The following is an 11521-nucleotide window of genomic DNA, read 5'->3' on the forward strand; positions in this document are numbered from 1 at the left end:
GCCGCCGGCCAATCGCCGCCGCGCCCGCCCCCGCCCCGAGCCCCCCTCGGCGCCCCCCCACTCCCCTCACGGAGCCCCCCGCTCTGCCGCCCCTCGCCGGTGGCGCGGGATAACCGGGAAAGCCGGGATGAGCGCCCCGCCGGAGCTCTGGGGTAGCCCCCGGTGGCCGCGATTCCCTCACAGGACGGGGGCGTGAGGCGGCCTCGCGCGCCAGTCAGGCCCCCCCCCCCCATGGTTCCCTCAGAGGCGCCTCACACCTCGCGGGTGTGCCCGGCGCATCCCGGGGGCAGTCGCACTCAAACCGAGCCCTGCATCCAAACTCTGGGAAAGTTGTATGTCCCAGGGGTCCGGCGGGAGCTCCGCTGAGAGCTGCCAGGGAGAGAGGCAAAAGGCAGAGCGGGTTTGAGCGCCCGTCATTCCCGCACCGAAATGGGCACTGGAAAGGCCACGGACACCCCCTGTGTGGTATCTGAGCAGCCTTGTGAGTCAGCACCAGGGGAATATCCCGCTGCATTTTAGGGGGAATAAGGCCAACAGGGAGTTCTCAGGTGTCCCAGAGCTTCCCCACAGACCCTGTCCTCACTGGGACACTCAGGTGTCCATGGCTTCTATGGTCTGACCAACAGGTGACATGGCAGCAATGAGAACATCTGGAAAACTCCATGTTTTCCTGGAAACATGAGTTTAAAGCCCTAAAGCAGACCCAGCAAGCCACGGAAGTTATTTGTTCAGTATCTTCAGCAGTACCACAGTCCCCATCACTGAAGCCTCTCCATCAGTTGCAGAATGGGGTTTTTCCATAGAATCATGGAATCTCCTGAGCTGGATCCACAGGAATCGAGCCTCACTCCTAGTCCTGCACAGGACAGCCCCAAAATCCCACCATGTGCCTGAGAGCATTGTCCAAGCACTTCTTGAGCTCCCTCAGGCTTGTAGCTGTGACTGCTTCCCCAAGGAGCCTGTTCCAGTACCAAATTTGTCCTATTTCTCTTAAATTTGGGAAACAGCTGGGAAGGAACTGACACATGGAACAAGCAACCCATGGGGCTCCAGGAGATAAATACACACACAATGAGGGCGAGACCCTGATGATCTGCTTGAAATTCAGCTAAACTGCAGGAGACCTAAGAGCCTGCAATACTTCCTGCCTTGTTCTGGTGGTCCACAGGGATCTTGCAAACAACAGCAGGATCAAGCACTGGTATGATTATTGCAGGATCCAGATGTTACACAGGAGAAGCTTGAGAGGAAATTCAGCCATTTGGAGACACTGATTCCTGAAACAAATACCAGTCGTTGGTGATGGAGCAGGGAAAAATAAATTAACTTAACAGCTACACCCCTGGAAGCCCTCAAGGTGCAGTAGGGCTACTCTCCTTAAAAACTCTCTGATATTGTTTTTGAGTTGGACTTGGATGATCCTTGTGCATCCTTTCCACTTCAGGATATTCTGTGATTACCCCATTTCACTGCTGCCCTTTGGAAATGGAACCTTTGGATGAGACTTTTCCAGGCTCTGTTTAATGCAGCTGGGCATCACCAAGAGCTGCTCCACATACCCAAAGGTTCTGTCTCCTCAGACCAGAGCTGCTCCCCACCTGAAAAGAGAAGGCAGCTCATGGTGCTGTCAAATTGTTCCTTAAAAATGATATTTTATTGGAGTTTTTCCCTCTGCTGTGAGCCACAGGAACAGGAGGGGAATCACAGCACTCTGAGATCAGAGTTAAATGTTGGTGTTACACAGAGCACACTTAACTCCAGTTGTTAGATGTGTTCAAGTGACTTCCTAAATCTACCACCTCAGACTCCCATAGCTAAACAGAATGATATTTGAGCAGAAAAGTGAAGAATCTGGGAATTCCAAAGTTCTGAAACCCCCCTGCAACTCAAGCAGCAGATCCACAGTGTCACAGTGTTCCAGAGGGAAACACTTGGGCAAAATTTATGCTGAAGTTTGATGACAAATACATTTTAACAGCTGCTTTTTGGGGAAAATGGAGGTGAGGCCACCTTCCCTCCTCCAGGTGTCTGGAGTAGGAGAACATCTGAACGACGGACAGGTTGAGGATGGGGAACTGTGTGCTCCAGAGCTGCACAAGAGTGGGAAGCACAACGGAGCCATCTGCAGAGCTCCCTCTCTTTTGAGATACTAATTTATTCTCAAGTGGAGCCTTTCCTTGTCCCTTTCTCAGAGGGATGAGGGGGAAAAATGGGAAGCTAATTGCTGATTCCAGAACAATATGTCTGTGTGTCTGCCGGGCTGCAGCCTCTGTCAGGCAGTGACACAGCCGAGACACAGCGTTTGGGCTTTTTCTCCCCTTATTAACTGGGAAGAACAAACCACCAAAGCCCCAACACGAGATCTTCCTACCCCAAATTCTGGCCTGATTTTTTTGGGAAAGGGATAATAACATCCAGGGCTATAGACTGCCTGAACAGTAGCACAACAAGAATCTTTGTCCCCAACTCACAAGTTGGGCTGTGGCAGCACCTTGCTGAGGTAAAAAGAGTTGTAAAGCCCCCATGGCTGTGGGGGAGCTGGGCCAGGAACCAGCAGGGATTCAGAGATTATCCTTTATTGCCCACCTTACCTCCAGGTACTGGGGTGGGACAGGCACACACAGCTGAGCCAGCACTAAAGGGAAAGAAGGAAAAAGAGGATTTCACCGTTAACACAGGGAAAACAGAGAAAAGGATCTTTGCATTTTCTGATTTTAAGTTTCAGGAGTAAAAACTTCTGCTGTCGCACAGGAGAATGGGAAAGAGCCCAAGCACCTCACTGTGGGTCAGGCTGGGAGAAGGGTGTTTGCACCGCACTCTCAGAGCTCTCTGACTTTCAGGAACAACTGTGGTGAGTTTTTAAAAGTCACAGGAAATCCAAGAGGTAAACTCCCCCAGCAGGGCTGCAAGGACAGAGAAAGGGAGCCTGGAGCTCTGGTGTCCATGATGGCAGGAGGCTGGCAGCACCTCTTTTTAATCCAAGTTGGGAGGCAGTGCATCCCTGGGAACACCTGAGCTTCCTGCACAGCCACAAGCCGATGGAGAGCTTCCCTTGCCTTGGCAGCTTGCAAATAGGCATGGAAGCTTGAGCAACAACCTTAATCTGAGTAAGCTCACACACTAAGAGCAGCAGTGTGGAGGATCCTGCACCAACTGGTTCCTTGGCTGGGCCTCAGGGAAGGACTTGGCTGCAGGCACATCTGCGAGGGGGAGGATGGCCAGCCCCACCTTCCCAAACAGCCTGGTGGCCACAGATGGGGATAAACCCATCCTTGGGTCTTTATGTGGCCCCTGTCAGGCAGCAGTGACAGGGTTGGGTTAAAAAGTCTTTCATTCAGCGCATCTCAGCTGCATCCCATAGGGATCCTGCCCTTTCCAGGCATATGCCCACCAAGAAACATCCCCAAATCCAGCCGTGTGATCCCATGCCTCCTGATGTCTCCACAGAAAAGGTGCTGGTGCTGCACTGACTTGCTGGCAAAGAGATGGGTTTTGATGGTCCCCTCCTTTCCTTCTCCCTTCTAGGGTTAACCCAGTAACTGCAAAAGGCCAAATGAATCCCTTGTGGAGCTCCATGGACTGACTTGGAATTCTATTACACCAAAAAAGCAAATTGGCTGTGAGTGTTCAGGTCTGCAGCAAACCAGCTGTGGTTACAGAGGCAGCTTCCTCTGAGATTTCTGTTTAAACATCAGCATTTGCTCATTTTTAGCTGGGTGAAATATTCCCCTTTTTCCACCGGAAGAAGCCAGAAGGGATTCAGGCTGCAGGAGAGGGCTCTGCAAGCACAGAGCTGTCACACAGGATCTCATTACCTACCTGGAAAAATCCAAATTACTGTATTGGCATCTCAGGGAATCATCTGCAGCTTTTTGGTGCTGTTGCTGCAACAAAGGTTTAATATATCACTTATTTTAATTTATTTTAGTTTTAGAAAAGTTTGTGCTGTTTGTGTCTGACATTGTCTGTGAAGCAGCAGTGCCAAGGAAGTTCAGCAAATGAAAGGGGATTACTGTGTTCTATTTCTTATTTCACCTCTCATCAACACTTTAAAGTGCTTTAGTAAGGAATATATAATAGATATAATATTTGTAATTTATTGATGGAGGGCAAAAACAAGGGACAATGAGAATAGCTCAGTGGGGACCAGCACAGTCAGGAAATGAGACCAGATTGAATTAAAGCAGAGAATCATAGGACTAAGAGCTAAGAACTTCCCTGAGTGTTACGGTGGGTAGAGGTGAATGTGTGTACTTCAGTACATTGAAAAATCAGGATTAAAAGCAAAGACTCTGCTTTATGAGCTGGGCCGTGGCAGGGAGTGACAAACTCGCATGCACAGGAAGAATAAATGTCCTGCCTTGAGTTCCCAAGGTAGCCATTCTTTTATGAAGTGTGATTCACAAAACCAGGGAGGCTGAGGGGATCGCAATGCAAAACACATGTCCCAGAAAGTCAGGATGGGAAAGCGAGCAGCAATTATGGGACCATCTGTGCTGTGGGATGGGCTGTGGCAGAACCAGCACCGGTCCTTCACCCCTCTGCGGGTTGTTGGGCTGGGGCAAACACTTCAGCTGTGGTCTGCTTGGAAAAATCAGTGGGAACAAACCCATGGCTGCTTGTACAACTCCTTGCACAGAATTAATACAGGAAAAACCTAATAAGAAATCCCAAAGGCACCGCTCAGCCAATCTGCATTTCCAGAGAAACAGCTGGATCAGCAGGAAATCTTCATCTCTCTTTTGTGTCCCTCAGGTGGGCGGGAGCTCGTGCCAGCACACGGACATGCGGACAGGGACATTCCTCAGTGGGGGAGATGTGTCTGCTCCTTCACACTCCTGCCAGCACAGGGACACAGGGACATTCCTAATTTTCTGTGTGAAAAGGAGACATCACTCCTGGATGCTTTACTGTTTTCCTTGTCCCCAGGCTCCCAAAGACGTCCAGCACCCTGAGGCCCACCCAGTGTCCCATTCAGAGATGTTTTCAGCCTTTAGCATTGTTTTTCATTCCTTACTTTCAGCAGCTGGAGGCAAGATCAGCACAAGGAGGAACTGATATCTCCATGGGCTTTTTGTGGGACATCAGGAAAAGCTCCAAAATCTTCATTAGGACAATAACAACATCTCGGTGTTGGGGGAAAATACACATACACACATATCTGTTAATCCTCTGCTTCATCCCAGGGGTCGGGGGTTGAATTTGGGCTCAACACTCACAGTCTGAAGCTGCTGCATCTCCATTCCTTGTTGGCCATACATCAGGCACTCGGTGGGAAGGTTTGGAGCTCCCCTGTGCAAATCTCCCTCTTAGGGACGTGGTTTAGTGGCGGCCTCGCAAGTGCCGGGGGAACGGTTGGACTCGATGGTCTTAAAGGTCTTTTCCAACCTAAACGATTCCATGATTCAATGATAATCCTATTAGCATTAACATGGGCTGTGTGGCTAAATCCCCACATTCTGCACAGAAATTGAATCCCTGAGGGGTTGGCTTAAAATAACAAATACTCAGAAAGGGAGAGACGGGAGCAAAGGAGGGTTTGCCCGGTGATGGGGTCTCCTATGGGAAGTAAATCAGGCAGTGCTCAGGGATTTGGAGCTGCTGTGGAGTGTCATCTGGATTGGGGATGGATCTGGAGGATGTGCAATTGGCTGGGGAAAATGCTGTGCCCTGGGTGGCAGCACCTCCTTAATTTCCTTCCCTACATCTTTCCTCACTCTTGTTTGATAGCAGTGAGAGAGAAAAAGGAAAGGAAGAAAGGAAGGGTCTGTGCATCATTTCCTCCAGACTTTGAAACACAGGATGGGTTTTGAGGCACAGGGCTGCACAGGGCTGACAGTCATCAAGCAAGTGGGGAGAGCAGAGAAAAACCCTGGTGCAGAGACACCATAGCAAGGGAGGAACAGCCATGCTCAAAAAAGCTGGAAAACAGGCAGAGCTACCACAGCCATTGATGTTGAGGTCCTATCCACATGTCCAATGGCAGGATCTTCCCATGGGATGGATGAGGGATGACGAGGGTGCTGGACAATGGGGAGCTGCTGCAGAGGAGGATGTGAGCCCCATGGCTCCAGGTGGCCACAGCCCTGGGCTCAGCCACAGGCTTATCCCAAAGTCCTGGCTGCTGCAACCCTTGCAAAAATAGTCATTAAGCCAAATATCCTCATTAGATCCTCACGTGAGGACTTATAGTCTACCAAAGTATTCCTGCAGTGTGAAGATTCTGCTCTTTTGAGATAAAAAGGAGCCTAGAATAAAGTGAACTTTAATTCAGGAGACCCTGGATGATAGTGATCATTCTTGGCCTCACGTTTAATGACCAGTTTATTCCTCAGAAGTGTCCATGAAGTGAATGGTGGCACAGCCTTGCTCGTGTCCCAGCTCAGAAACCCCCGGCGGGTTCACACTCGGCCTGGAAACCGACCAAACTTAAACAAAGTGGGTTGTTCATACTGTTTGGACAGAGCCTTGGATCAAAACCCATTTATTCTGCTATTACTATTCATTATTCCCTCCAGTGGTACCCTGGATGTTTGAGCTGGGATCTGCTTAATCCTGTAAAGCCCAGCTTCTCCTCGTGCCAGAACGGGGAACAAAGTCATAATTCTCCATTCGCAGCCTCCCAGGCTGTTGCCATGGGAATGATGCAATGTTCCCAATTCCTAGGGCTGCTCTCCTGCCAGTTCAGGTAGGAGAAGCCACTTTCCCGAGGGAAGAGTGCCCTGGATTGAGTGCTGTGCTTTGACAATTAGCCAGAGAAGTTACGGGTCGCTCCGTCAAAGTGACAGCTCCGCGCTCACAGGGACCTGGTTTCTGAATTGGATGTTAGGCCCTGGGCAAGCCTGGCTCACTGGGGGTACATGGAAGTGCTGGATCTGTACCTTGGGGTCCTCAGGTACTAAGAGTCCCACTGTGATTGTCCTATTTAGAGCCTTCCCCAGTATTGCCCATTCACATCCAGGTCCCATCCTGCTGCGCCCAGCTCCTTACTCACAAGCGACACCCCAAAACAGGCTCCTGCCCAGGAACCCACGCCCGGGGCTCCTCGCAGCCTCGAGTCCGTGCCTGGGCTTAGGCAGGATCTAGTGGAGGCTTTTGAAGTACAAAAATCTGCAGGGGGTGCTGAGGATGCATTTGGGTGTGAGGGGTTGGTGAGGTAAGAACTTCCCAAACTTCACCTGAGAGCAGCAACTCTGATAAATCCTCCTTATTCCATCACTGTGGTCAGAGATTGCCCCAGCCCTGCCTTATCCTCAAAACCAGGGGGAATTGGGGCACTGGTCCTCTCAGAACGCTGGTATAGGTTCCAGCCAGACCCCTCTCCATAAAAGCACTTTTCCGAGTTTATGGAAGGAAAAGTTGCTCAAAAAGGTTACTTAGTGTAAAGTTCAGTTTGCACTTGTGAGAATCCAGAGCTGTAGGAAGTTTCAAAGCTAAAATGGGGAACAAGGCAGGTCCTGATGGGAGTCTTGTCCCAACCTGTGGAGATAAAACTGGTTAAAAGTCACCCTCTTTCCCCCCACATGTTTTCCTTCCATAAACCCAATAAAACTGAAGCCCCAAACCCTTGGAGATGGCTCCTCCCTTCCTTCTATCATTAAGACTTCAAAGCATAACCTGAGAATTCCATCAGTGCATGTTTACTCCTATGTCTTGCCCTAAATTTGGGTCCGAGTGGATCATCTGTGTACCAGCTGTCCTTGTGCTGTTCTCTGTCACATTAGAACCTGTGCAGCCCTGGACTGCCCAGGCTGGTGCCTCCTCACCCAGCACTGAGAGTTGGTGGTGTGCAGGCAAGTCCTTCCTGCTGTGCAGGGACTGGATTTGGAGAGCTGGCTGGTTGCTCTCTTTAAAACAACATCCTTGATCCAGGGAGATTGAACACAGGGGACCAACTAGGAGGCTGGTGTGGAGGGAAGCCCCTCAGAGCCCTGCCAAGGCTGGAGCTCGGCTGTGCCTTTGGGAGAGAATTTTCCAGCAAGCTGTGCAGCACTGTGGGTCTGTGTCCAGCCCAAACAGCCTGATTTCCTTCCCAAAATGTCACACGAGGTCTAAGGCCTTCCTAAAGTCAGGATGTGTCTCATTTCAGCGTCTTCATCCACACATCCAGTTTCCTCAGCAAAGAGGGGAATTCAAGGGTTTGATGTGATCTCTGTGTGACAAATGCATGCTGGCTCTTTCATCACCTGGTTAGCTGCCAGGTGCTTCAATAGATCTAAAATCTCCTGTACTCCAGAAGCTCCCCAGGCATCAAAGTACAGCTGAACACTAAATAATCCCCTTGGTCTTCCTCTTAACACTTGGGAAGAGGAGTAGGAGTTGATCTCCTCTGTGGGACAGGATGCCTGATGGCTCAGAAATTGCTGGATGGTGAAGCTCCTCAGCATCATCAGTGCCAGATCTAGAGGCACAGAGGTCTCTCAATTCCCTCTAACTTCCCCAGCTAGCCCCCTGCCCTCCCTCCTGGTCCCTTTTCCCTCAGACCCAGCTCTGCGCAACGATGAAAACTGGGTTAATAGATGAAAGAGGAATTGCTAAAGCAAATATTTTCTTTCCAAATCTCTCTTCATTAGCTATAAACACAGGGAACCACTGCGGATAACCAGTGTGTTTTAGAGGGTTGTGGCTCTGTGGTGAAAGCAGGGATTGGGGACACATAGGTTTCTGATTTTTTCTTAAAACCAACATTGCTCCAGCACCTCATCCCTACTTTGTGGCCGATCCCTAGGGCTGGAGAGGGAACTGTGGCACAGTTCCAGCATGGTTCTTTCTTCCCACAAGCACAGCAGGGGTGGAGGATGTCATTAAATCTTGCTAATCCAAATTTGGTGAGCAAAGATGTCTTCAGACACCTTTCAGGGGACACATCAGCCTACAAAAACAACCGATGGCCAGAAAAATTTTCTGGCAGCAGCAGTGGAGCAACAAAACCCAAGGAGCAATGAGCACAAGATGCTTCCCTCACTTTAACATCTACCTAAGAGCAGTGGTGATGTAAAAATCCCCCCCACAAGCTTTGGGAAAAGGGAATAAAAATGTGATTTGAACACCTGAGGGGCATTAAATCCCCAGGGGTTCTCCTGCCGCCTCTTGTCCTGAGCTGGAGCTGGCTCACAAACCCAGCTTTGCCGTGATTATAATCTTTAATTTCTGATTTTGCCACCTGCACTATGTTTCATGAAATTTTAAAGCTAATGCTCTGCCAAACTCAAATGGCAGTGGAGCAGATGTTTAAGTGCAGCCGAGGATGAATAAATTATGGGGCTTGTGGCTGTATGGTGAAGGAGGGAGAGGGTGGATGGCTCCAAATAGGGAGATAATTGATTTAAATGACATTGTCTGTTGGAGTCACCTGGGATCAGCTCCTTGGGCACAGGCAGAAGAGATGCAGCAATTAAAGACACTGGTCTGAGCAGCAGTGACTTGCCTCCATGCAGCCTGTGCTCAGCCTTTCCTTTATGGCTGTTCTGCGGCTTTTCTACCTCTTTATCCCAATAAAGAGATTTTCTACCTCAATATCAGGCAGGGAGAGGAAAATGAGGCTGATTTTGGTCTTGGTCCACTTGCAGTTGAAATGAGCCTGTTTGGGTTATCCTGGGGCTCTGGAAGGGAAGGGAATATGTTGAGCCTTTAAAATGCATTGTAATTCCACAGACAAAGGTGTAGTAACCATTGATGGTTGGACACAAAATGCAGACCCAGACCAAACTGCATTTTTTAATCACAAGATGGATCAAAAGCGATGGTGACTCAGGAGCCCACAGGATTTTTGTCCTTCTCTGCTACAGACAACCCTGGCAACCTCGGGCAGGTTACTTAACCCCTTAGCATGGCCCAGTCCTTCTGTTGGGGAAGGTGCTCACCAGGCGGGGTGAATAAATTCCCCTGGCAAACCCATAGCTGCCATGGAGGTAAGGATTCCCTGGAATCCCAAGATCTTGCTAATTCATGAGCCCTCTTGTCCCAAGGGAGGCTATGGCTGGTTCTGCTCTGTGCCCTTCCAAGAACCTAAGTTTTGGGGCCTCAGTGCTCCCCATGCACTCACAAACCACAGCCCAGGGGTGAGACCTGCCTGAACTTGCAGCATTTTTTACATTTCACCAAAACCAGATTTTTTTTCCAATTCAGACCAGCCCTGCTGGAATGTGTTGGCTTTTCAATCATCTGCCTGTCTGTGGCTCCTCGTGGCTTCCTGGCATGAGCTCCAAGCCAGAGCACAGCCTCTCTCCTGGTGCACCCTGGCTTGGGAGCAAAGGCAAATCCAGCAAAAGGCAGTAAGCAAAGGATTCCTGCCTCTGAGGATGTTCACCTCCAGCTAGACCCAGGACTGGTGGCAGAGGAAGGAGGATCCAGTATGCTGCCAGCAGCAGTTTTGGAGCACTCAGGGGTGCTGAGGTTCTGACCTGTGTGGAAAGGACACCAGGCAAAAAGGGCTCGATCCTACCTATGACTCCTGGGAGATGCTGCCGTGGAGAAAATAGAGATGAAGGAGGTTTTCTAAGAACAAAATCAGCCTGTGGAAGCTGCAGGAAGACTTCCAGTTTTCCAAGACAAGCTGAGTAGGTACACAGGAGGGTGGGTGCTCCTGCCTGCTGTGATGCAGAAACCAGTGCCAAGTCCCCAGCAGACAGTGGCTACTCCTGTGGACACAGCGACCCCTGCAAAGGGAGTGATGTCCCATCTCCGCAGGTATGTGAGAGCCAGGGCTGCCCCCAGAGCTGGAGATGGTCCCCATAAAGATCCAGGAAAGACCTTACCAGCCTCCAGTTGCACACACCATCACGGTCCCACAAGGGAGCTCCATGGAGCCGTGTTGGAAACGCCGGCTCATGGGAACACCAGCCCCAGGTGAGCGTGTTCAGCACTGACACTATGCCAGCTCCCTCGGGAAGTGGGGCCTAGGGGAGCTGCATGGGGGCTCCCCGTGCTGGAAGCTGCAGCTATGCCCAAGCAAAAAAAATCATCCCTGGGGATTTCTTGAGCATGTCTGCTCGGCAGGGATGGGGCCATGCCATCCCCTCTCTGCAGCTCCCTCTCCTCATGCCAGCAGGAGCGCCCAGGTGCTACATCACAGTAGGACCTCTGCTGGGCTGCAAAAATAACCATTTGCTTTTTTCCTCTGCATTGCACTGAGCAGGCAGCTACCACTCCTTCCGTTCCTTCAGACCAACACCATCCCTCCGGAGAAGCTCCAAGCTCTGCAACAAGGCACAGAGAGGACACAGGCTGTTTCCTAATGCCCCTGGCACAGGTTGGCTCACGGGAGGAGCATCGATCCAATACAGCCCCCTTCAACCCGCAGACACCCAGGGCACGTGGATTATTTTCATCTTGCCAACAGCTGCAGGAAAATACGCTCACTCCTGCCCTCTCTTCCGGGAGGCAGCTGCAGCAGAGGGGTGGAAAATCCTCCTCTGGCCAGTCCCAGCTCTGCCACCAGACAGCCGCACACAGGAGGAGGCTGTGCTTGTGCTGAGCCCCTCAGCCCACTGAGACACCCTTCAGAAACTCCCTGTTCTCT

At 50.7% G+C, this 11521-nt stretch overlaps 1 long non-coding RNA gene across 1 annotated transcript; it reads right to left on the reverse strand.

The window, feature by feature from the left end:
* Positions 1–418: 418 nt before the first annotated feature.
* Positions 419–9487, reverse strand: LOC119702152. The gene is made up of 3 exons (XR_005257263.1): positions 3820–9487; positions 2592–2635; positions 419–1277 (listed from the first exon to the last, which is right to left on the reverse strand). It is a non-coding gene; the product is annotated as an uncharacterized LOC119702152 (long non-coding RNA).
* Positions 9488–11521: the final 2034 nt, after the last annotated feature.

This window comes from Motacilla alba, chromosome 5 (assembly GCF_015832195.1).
Source record: "Motacilla alba alba isolate MOTALB_02 chromosome 5, Motacilla_alba_V1.0_pri, whole genome shotgun sequence".
NCBI lineage: Eukaryota > Metazoa > Chordata > Aves > Passeriformes > Motacillidae > Motacilla > Motacilla alba.